This window comes from Rosa rugosa, chromosome 3, assembly GCF_958449725.1.
Source record: "Rosa rugosa chromosome 3, drRosRugo1.1, whole genome shotgun sequence".
Taxonomy (NCBI): Eukaryota; Viridiplantae; Streptophyta; class Magnoliopsida; order Rosales; family Rosaceae; genus Rosa; species Rosa rugosa.
The window spans coordinates 25,514,187-25,524,667 of NC_084822.1; the positions used below are offsets into that span (position 1 = coordinate 25,514,187).

The 10,481-nt window shown below is 40.7% G+C and overlaps 1 long non-coding RNA gene across 1 annotated transcript; it reads right to left on the minus strand.

Moving 5' to 3' along the window:
- Nucleotides 1-233: 233 nt before the first annotated feature.
- On the minus strand, nucleotides 234-4,168 carry LOC133741495 (uncharacterized). The gene is made up of 2 exons (XR_009861960.1): nucleotides 1,667-4,168; nucleotides 234-1,516 (listed from the first exon to the last, which is right to left on the minus strand). It is a non-coding gene; the product is annotated as an uncharacterized LOC133741495 (long non-coding RNA).
- Between the last annotated feature and the right edge of the window lie 6,313 nt (nucleotides 4,169-10,481).

The window sequence follows — 10,481 nt, forward strand, 5'->3', positions numbered from 1 at the left end:
CCTCTCGACTCTTAAACTCATGGCACCAAGCATTAATTTTAAGGTAAGGAACCCAAGCAATCTAGTTCTTCCCGTAAGAATAAGCTAGACCACCACCCTATTAGCTACACATGCTTCTCGGTTACAAAAGATTGTCAAGCTTAAGTTTCCGATTTCATTAATTCCTACAACATGCTTCTAGGTGACAAATCCAAAAACATATGTAAGAAAGCATTAAAGTAAAGTAGCTAAAGGATTCAAAACATGCATATTCATCAAAAACATGGCATCACACTATTTTATACATGAGTTTGGCTAAGGCTACGGCCTAGCCCCAAATTTATTCTACTCACAACCCATAGTTACATACAACAAACCCATAAACATAATAACATCAAGCAAAAGAGAGGAAGAGTGGAGAAAGTGGTTGGTTACCAAACTAGCTCCCCTTGATGCAAAACTAGTGAGAGACGTTTCAAAGTATGGAAATTTTGGTTCTTTCAAACCAAAATTGTCATACAAATCCACAAAACTCTTAGATACATGAAGAACAAAGGCTTGAGATGATGAAACTAAGGTGTGATTGATCAAAGATGTATAGACTCATCGGTTTTAGAACAAAACCCAAGAAGCTATACAGTTTTCTCTACACAAAAGCTAAGAACTATGAACTACAAGGTGAAGTACTATGGAAAATGGAGAGGAAATGGAGAGAGGAAGGAGATGAAATGGATGAAGGAATACATGAAAAATGTCCAAAGTGAGGGGAGGGTGTTTTTATAGGCCAAAAGTGATGAATGGAGGGTGGAGATCAAATGAAATGAAGGGCTAGATGTGATTGACAAATGTGTAAGCACAAAATGTGGATCTAGTCTTTAACTCCACATAAAAATGACCTAGAAAGCCTATAGATATTTTGGTGGAGGAGAAAAAGTAAGGGTAGAAGGGCCATTGTGTAAGGGAACAAGGTAATAAATGGGAGACAAAGGTGTAAGGTGTAAGAATGGGACCACTTGTCATATTTCAAATTTTGAATTTTAAAATAACCTAAACCTAAAGTCTTCCCACCTAAATTCTCTAACCCTAGTCAGCTCTTCCTTGTCCTCCACACATGGTCTTGGCCGGCCAACTTGGGCAGAATCCGGCGTTGACCGGCGTTGACTCTCATTTCGTCATGTTTTTGCACTTTCTTCCTTCAATTCAATCTCCACCAAGACTTCGGGATTAGCCTTCGGTTTCTTCATACCAAATGTTCCTTTATGAGTGTAGATCATCCTGGTAAAATTTCAGAGCCTAGTTCACCGTGGTGTGGCCGAAAATGCTGCCGGAATCCGTACAGGTCCGGTTTTACAATTTTTGTCTTCTAGTGGAGAAATTTTCACCAATTTTTTGAAGGCCTTCCATTCCAAACTAGCTCTTACACTCTTAATAAAAAATGATACTTAGGATGTCTAGAATGGATCTACAAAGTTTCAACTCATTTGGAATCCATTTGGTTAGTCTGCCGCTCCTCCTTCCTTGTCTAGCTCGGTTTCTCCTAGATAGAGTAGGAGAATATGTTAAGATCAAAATTTTAGTGTATTACCAAGCTTTTCCATCATTTCCTAGCATGATAAGGAAAACATAATAAATATATATAAATAAACACAAAGGTTAAGCAAAAGTGCAAGATTAGTGGAATAATTACTAGGTAATTATGGACCTAACATATGCTTCAGTTTGATGAGTTTTGATCCCTTCTGCAGAGATGAATTTGGGTGGTGCGTGTCTGTGCGTTGAGGCATATTTCGGCCTGGAGCTGGTTTGTTGGTGAAGGTTGTCTTGCTGTGTTTCTGGGGGTTACACCGTTAAAGTCACTCCGACAAAATCATATGGTTAGGTATGAATGCTGATTATGGCCAGCAGATGTCATGTATGTACAACAATTAAATAAGAAAATAAAATAAGAGAAGGTAAGACAACAATTAAATAAGAAAATAAAGCCAAGAATAAGTGAAAACAAACAACTCAAGAAACTAACGACTAATTAGGAAACTTAATGAAAAGCAAGCAAATAAGTCAAGCCAAGTGACAATCGCTATCGATGCTCCTGTCTTACATGTACTACAAAGTAATACAAGGCCCGTCACTTTGATAGAAATAATCACAATGTCTCAACAAACAAACACACAAGTATAAAATAATCAAAATAAGAAAACTAAAATAAACAAATAATTTTTTTTTTTCAATCTAAACAAACCAAAAAAATTAACTAAAACTAAGAAACTAATGCAAGTGATCTAACAACCAAAAACCAAGGGATTACAAATCAATATACAACTTTTACTCACAAACTTTTCTCTTGCTATCTCATAGGTATTTTGCCTTCGATTCAACTTTTACAACTTGTTTTCATTTCTAGTTTCTTAGTTTTAATTCAATTATTTACATTCAAGCACTTTACTTTCTTGTTTATTTACTTTATATGCACTTTACTTTTCGTACTTAGGAGTATTTCGTAACGTAGAATTATCGTCCATTGATCTCTTTCGGCCAGTCCGGATTGGATCAATGCGATTCGTTGTTCACACACATGTCATCTCACAACGCTTTGACAACCGAGTTCACTTCACATTCGTCTTCACCGTGATTTGCGAGTTCCTTCACCCGATAGATCTCTCGCTTGTCACCTGAACCTTTGAGTTTACCCAAGAAGTGAACGTGACAGAAGACCCCGGTCAGGATTAACGCCTAACCGAAGTCCTTGCAATAGAGGCATTAGAACCTAACGGCCGAGAGGGTTCCTTCCTCGGCCTACAATCACTTGAAAGTAGTCAGGTACAAGCGCAAATCAGATCTAAACCTCAGTCGGCCATTCGGCCGCTAGTTGGCACGCCCGCGCTATCTCAGAAGGATAATTCAACCACAGGTCCCTCGGCCCTCATTTCGGCTGAGACGATTTTGAGGAAAACTATTACACTCTAATCCCCGACAACGGTGCCATTTGATTTGGTGCTTAAATGCAACTTACGCGCAATAAGGGCACGGTCATCAAAGAAAGGGGAAATATTTGGACCCGAAATTATCGTACCACGGGGATTGAAAAGCTAACTCCAATCCTTGGTTATGCCGATTACTAAGTCACCAACAATTAACAAATAAACCTAGAAAAATAGCACCAAGCTATTTACATGCCCGGCTCGGAACAACCAAGCCTAAAAATGGGTCAAAAGAACCACAAATAAATGCGGAAGCTCACAACCAAATGATATGGACAATGAAAGTGGTTTGTGAAAGTTGGTTTTGATTGCGAAAAATAAAATTGACAATTGAAATAATAATTGTAACTAAAAAAATAAAGATAATAGAAACTAATCAAGAAATGGAAATTAAGTCACTAGGGTATCAAATATGTTCCGACAATGGTCATTCAATTCATAATGGCATCAAGAACCGTAACCAAGGCTTTTCACGGCTCATGAGTCATTAGATTCCTTAAAGGGTATTCCTACTCCGGATCAAGGGTCATAGAAACTCAATTGGAACAATGTAGAGCCTTGTTAGGGCCTCTAGTTGCACCAAAAGGCGAAGAGTCCTAGAATCAAGGTTCCCAAGCTAGCCAATACGGCAATTGAAATTGGTATTGTAACTAACCATGTTCTAAACTAGTGTCCTAGCCATAAATTAGAGAAGTGATTAGGTCCCCTAATTTGTGCTAGACATGCTTATCTACATATTCAAGAGTTAATCAAGCTCCTAAGCATGCATCTAAGCTAAATAATATAGAATAGAACATATGCCAGACACGAAATTGAAAACCATTGAGTCAAAACATATTTATTACAATAAATTCATGCTAGGGTTCAAACCCTAGTTTCCTAAATAGACCACTCACAACCCATCCACAAATCAACAAAAATATAAATCAATTAAAGAGGTAAAGGTGAAGAGGAGTGAGAAGTAACAAGAACAAGTCACAAATTGCTATGGAACAATTATGACAAGCCTTGATTTATGGCTTCCCAATTTACCCAATCTCAAAACTTGAAGCCCCTTGAAATCCCTTGAGAAATTGATGAGGATTTGATGTGGAGTAGTGAAGATTGGGTATGGTGGCTGGTCTCGGTGGTTGAAGTGAGAGGGATAGAACGATGGTGGCGGCCTTGTTTCTTTTCTCTGTGTGTGTCTAGGTCTCGGTGTAGAAGGAGAGGGTATATATATTGGTGGGTGTGTTTGGCTGGTCTATGCTGCGAGAAAGAGAGAATTAAGGATAGGATAATTGGCTGGCAGCACATGGGAGAAGAGAATGGGATAATGTGGGTGATGTGGCAGCAAATGAGTGGCCAAAGAGAGAAATAAAATTTAAATGAAAATTAAAATAGAAGGAGCACGTGCAGGTGGTAGCTCAACAAGATTAATTAATCAAACCGATGATTAATTAATACTATCTTCTTCTTCTTCTTCTTTTTTCTTTTTCTTTCCTTCTCATTTTTTTCTTCTCTTTGTCGACGTTGACCACAGTTGATTGCTTCTATACTTTTGTCCATTTGTCGAAAATTTCTATTTGCCCCACTTTCACGTCATTTTATCTCGGATTCCACAACTCCTCTTATTTCCTACGAATAAATAGAAATGGATTAATTACATAATAATTGACTTGAGGATTAACTTATTTCTAGTGTTTTAGATACAATTACATGCATAGAAATGCTTGTAATCAGTCCGCCACATTATCAACCTACTCGGGGTCGTTTTGTCGCCGCCTCTTCTGCAAAGCGGCACCCTCGGCGGTACCCGACAACCGCCATCGGTGGATCCTCAGGTTCCAAACGCGCTATGGTGACAGGGTTCTCAATTCTCAGGTTTTGCAGCGGTGCGCCCCTTTCCTTCTGTCCCCAGCGGACAGCGAGAACCTTTTTGGCTGCTTTCTCCTGTCGACCGCCAAACCTACTCCCCCCAGCAGCCCCCCTCTCCGAGGCAACATCGGTAGGCCAAACCACAGTCTCCCCAGCCGCAGACAAATGTGAATGGTGGGGCATCTCCAAGATAACCTCCTCCTCCGAGGGAGCGACCATCTTGGTCTGAGGATCAACGACCATCTGCCGTGCCTTCAGATCTTCTGCAAACATGCCTTGAAGATAATCTTGCAGCTCTGCCTTGTCCATTGCTTTTCCGAAGGCCGCGCGGGTCAGCTTATTACCAGGCACATGATCTACAGAAAAAGAAAGGCAAACAAGGTACATATCATATCTCTCAAAATCCATCTCACTGCTATATATATAAAAATAATGATAGGAAGGTTTGCGCAACACACCTGGGAATCGAGTCAACTTCAACTTGACCAAGAGTTCCCAACCCATTAACAGACGGAGGTCAAGAAAGTCGCAATTTTTCCAGCAACCGAGCACTCGTGCCACGCGACACTCCTCTTCAACTTTCAGCGTAAATCGCAAGTCCACTACAAATGCAAAAAAAAAAATGAACGTCATCATGCAGCTCTCACTCAAAACCCAACAACAAGCGGCACAACATTGACTTTTTATCCACTGAAACTCGGACTTAATCCTAAACGTCGGCGGCTTCTCGTTAACCATCGCGTCGTATTCCCATTTATTGGTGGCAACGTAAAAAGTCTTCCGCCAGAAGGTCATCGAATCTGGCTGATTCTCGATCAACCTCGGTGCTCCGGTACGACGGCTAAGGTTCACCTGCCCACTACACCCTTGCCACTTTATATATATAAGCTTGTAGAAGTGCAGCACCTCCGTTGTGGTTGGACATTCACACCCTGACAACCCCCACAACGCGTTCAACCCCATCAACATCTTCCACATGTTTGGACAAACTTGCCCAAACACAATCCCAAACTCACAAAGAAGAATTTGAAGATTTGGAAGCAGCGGAAACCTAATCCCTTGGCAGAAAACGGCCTCGTGAACCGCGGCGTACCCCTCTTTCAAAAACGACGTTTTCTCTCCCCTTTCTGGCTGTCTCAACTTTGACCCGCCAGGAAGTTTGTACATCCGCTTCAGCTTGTTGATCGCTGTTTACATCATCGGACATTCCGGCTCATCTATGGGAGTCCCATCAGGCAATACCCAAGAAGATTCAACACTGACCTCCCCGGCAGAACCGTAGTCATCATGAGAACCGTTAGCAGCACTACCACTTGTCAACCTTTCCTCTCGCTGACGACTAGCGGCGATGTCCTCCCCCGCTCCCCAATTCTTCGCACGACCGTCACCACCTTGTGTTTGCCCACCCATGTTAGAGTAAATCACTTGTAGCGGTTCGATGTCTAGGGGCTCGGACAGTGAGGTTCCTGCAGGGGCAGACAGACGCAACAAGTCAACAAATATCCTATCGGAAGCATCAAGAGACACGTCAGAATCGAAATCCTCACTACTCGAGATCTCTATGACTTAGCCATCACAAACACCTTAAAACCCAAATTGTCAGTTCCAAATAGATCTAAACTACCCCTCTGTTAGAGTTTATCCAAGAACACCAAGAACACAGCATAGCAAAACCCAGAAAGCAAAACAAAAACAAACCCAGATTCGACCATCTAGCAAATTACCCACAAAAAATCCTCGCCCCAGCCACCAAACAACAAAAATCAGTTCCTAAATCACCCAACACTCTCAAACACATGCCTCGCACATCATTGCAAACTACAAGCGCAAAGTCCACACAGAACCAGAAACAAACTGCACAACAAAAAAAAGCAGGAATTGAAAAGAAGAGATTACCAACCTTGAATGCATGAAGAACAAGAATTTTTCCGTGCTTACAAGGCTTTGGCTGGGTTGTCTTCGATCTGTGTCCTGTCCAGCTCAAGATCCTCACTCTAATCTCAACTCTCTCTGTTGCAATCTCTTAAGGGTGGAGGAAGGTTGGAGAGGAAGGTTGAAGATGATAAAAATTCAAAGTATAGGTTAAAGTAGAGGCTTTGCGAGGTTTCCTCCTCTTTTATGTCGTTATCCGCCAAATTCAAGTCGTCCTTTGTAAGGAAGATCCTCACCAGATGACGACACGTGCCCCACAATTGCACCAACTACCCGGGCTAACCGAGGCGTCGCCTCGGTTACACATTCAATAATTACTCGCATTAATGGCGAAACGACGGGCGTGGTACAGATACATGCACCTACACGCCAGACCAGTCAGCGGATGACACGTGGCACAACGCTGTCAGAGGTAACGCTTATCCATTCCAACCGTCAAAACAAAATATTTGAGGAGAAAGTCTCCGCTAAGCGAAACACCGCTAGCGGAACCTCTCACTTTCAAAATTTTCCAAGGAGAAAGTCTCCGCCAAGCTCAATTCCACCAAGATCTCAGCCGGCGGAATCTCTCATAAAGACAACGCCTCATAATATTAATAACCTGCTACGCGGTATTTCAGTCAAGCATTTCTCCTCCGGGAAAGAGTAAAGGGACAAGTCAACAACGTCTACGATGGCCCTGATCAGGTGGTTGACCCCCGACGCTTGGGTATCAAAGATTCGGCTCGCTACCTAACACCCACTGCTTTGTGCAGCTCCCCTCATCAAACAATTATCCGGCCAAAAGGAGGCCTATCTTAGTCGGGAAGTGGGGGACTCCCTGCGGTGCCTAGCAGGGGCCCACCCGAAAGGGTATAAAGCGTTTTCTCAGAACATGTCCATGGTTGACAACGTATTGACGCTAATTATGCTCGGCAAGACTAGCAGAAGTAACGCCTCAAACATCTAGGCAACTCCCCAACCAAGATAACCCCCCTTGACTGGGGACTTGGGGGAGTTGTACTTACATGAGCATTTGCCAAGCATAGTTAGCTACAATGAGCCACGCTCATACTGCCGCCAGCGGCACCAACTACTGTGAAGAGTGTGACCTACGGAAACACTGCCAAACAGGCTATCACCTGAGCTCCAGCTCAGCCCGGGCCCCAAGATCACCACGCTGAAGCATCAAAAGCTGGGAACTGAAGCACATCAATCCCACATCGAAAACAAGGAAGAGATCAGTCTCTCTCTCACCTATAAAAGGTCCACTTCTCTCTCTTTATTTACTACGTATTTATTACTTACCTAACATTATTCTGTCAATATAAATACATTGACTGACTTAGGCATCGGAGTAGAGAAGACCGCCAACCCCGGTCTCCCTCTGACGCCCTTTGTATTTTACTTGACAGGTAGCGGTAGCTCTACAACCTCCTCAGTAGTGGTCCACGCTTGGACCAGCGTTAACAAGATTTGACCACCGCTGAATCTCAGACATTAACACCTAAAAAGAATTAGATTGAGAGCGTTGCCTTGCTGCAATTATGGGTGGAAATGGTTTTCTAGCTAAGGAAAATGAGATTATCTACTGAAATTCTGCAAAACAGAGCTAATGGAGTAATGAGGCCAGAGCGATTGGGGGAATTTTTCCTCAGAACAAGGGTTTCAAATAATGAGCAGATAATGATCGACCCACATCGTCCTCAGAATAAAGCATGTTATTTGGCAGCCTTTATAATTGGTAACCTCTTTTTTAAATTATTGACTAATTAAAGGTAAGTATTGGTCTTTACCATTTTGGTTATTGAGGTATGTGTATGAAGTTATGTTGGTTATTAGGCAGTTAGAAATGGATCGTGATCTGCATTTTAAAACTAAAGCATTTTGAATCGGTGGTGTACAAAATTTTTATTGACTATTTGATTTAATGTGTGATGTTTAAATCAATGCTTATGTTTCTAGTTGCTTAGAGATATTTGTGTACTGTTTGAATTACATAGTTTTAGTTGCTCAAATTCTTGTAATTGCAAAGCATATAGGTCTAGGTCCAGAAACCAAGTGTGTGTGTATGTTTTGAATGATTAAGTTTTTGGTTAATGCATGTGGTTTGCTATATACATGCATATCTGTATACTGGTGATTCACGTGATGATTAGCCATGTACAACTTTATGGGACAGTAAATTGAACATTGGAATGACCTATGATCAATGGTAGCAGTGGAAAATGAGTCTTATTTAGTCTTCCAGTTTTTCTACCCAAGTGTATACGTTGAATTATATCATAATGTTTTGGATTGATATTTGTTTGGGAAGCCTGAGGTTAACGTGTGAGTGATTGTGATATTGCAGCTGTGGTGGAATTTCATGTTATTATATAGCTTGGTTTCAAGTGAAAGTTAAACTGTTGTTGGTTTTGTTTCGTATGGGTTTTACAGTTAATTTGATCTCAAGAAATGCTTTGTTCTTGACATGCGATCATGCTTGAACTAATAATTGGACACATGTGTATTTAGTTTATCATTTCAGGTTTCAGATATTTTGTTGAGTTTGCCAAAACATTTGTTTTTATGCTGCACTAGATCGAATAACAAGTTTTGGGGTCTGTTTTTAGAATGGCTTTCAAATTGGAGACTGAAACTTAAAATTTCTTTGTCTAGTATACTGTTTTCTTGTTTTGCCTCCCAAACAAGCACATTCTATTATTGAGTTAAACCAAAGACATTTGTTTGGATTCCATTTTAGTATATGTTCGTATACAACTTTAGTGCTTAATGGAGTTTTCAGTCTGAAGTGTTTTCACCAAGTTTTTTAAGCTATTCATTACTCAATGTTGGACATTAAGGCGCTATAAAAGCTTAGACTGGGGCAGCTTTAGTGGAATTGTAATCAAGCTCAAAACAAGTCACTTAACATTTCGTGGCAACACAACCTCCAAACAGATAAGTGAAAAGCATTTTTGTTTCATTGTGTCTTTTCTTGTTATTTGGCGAATAACACCCGGTGGGGGTTCATACCTGGCATATAACACCAGGCGGGGGGTAAAACCCGGCAAATAACACCCGGCAGGGGGTCATATATACCTGGCGAATGAAACATAATCAAACAAAACGCTGAAAAAATGAGCATATACAACAAACAATTGCACAAAACATCGCGACAAAAGATACAACCACATAATGTCATCGAGAAATTATTTTAGTTAGAAAATTCAAGACTTATTTATAGGGAATTAAATCATAATTTTCTCAAGGACTCATGGCGAAGGGTAATATAGTAGTTGTTTAACCGATGACATCAGTGATAAGCGTATGCGGTTTGAATTCTCATTATTATCTTAACTTTATCGTAATATTCTCATTGATGTTTGATAAATTTTGTTTAAATCTTGAAAACACTTGATGGAACTAGGTAGATAATTGAAACAAACAACACAAGATTTGCTGACGCAGTGTAAACCTCTCCACTGAGGAAACTTCAATGCGAGGCTTGTAACGTAGCCTACATGATAATCAAATCCACTATTTAGGAAGAGAATACAGTTACAAGTAGTGATATTGAGCACAATCCCTTTACTAGCTTCATGCTAACTTGTTTACAATTGAAAGACCTACATTATACACTCAGATGACTTAATGTAGACTTTATATGATCGATCTCCCCCTCAGTTGCTTGTATCAGGAACTCACTGATCTCAAGTATGATGTATGAGATGAATGTAGTGAGAAAGCAAAGTAACTAACAATCAAAGAGAG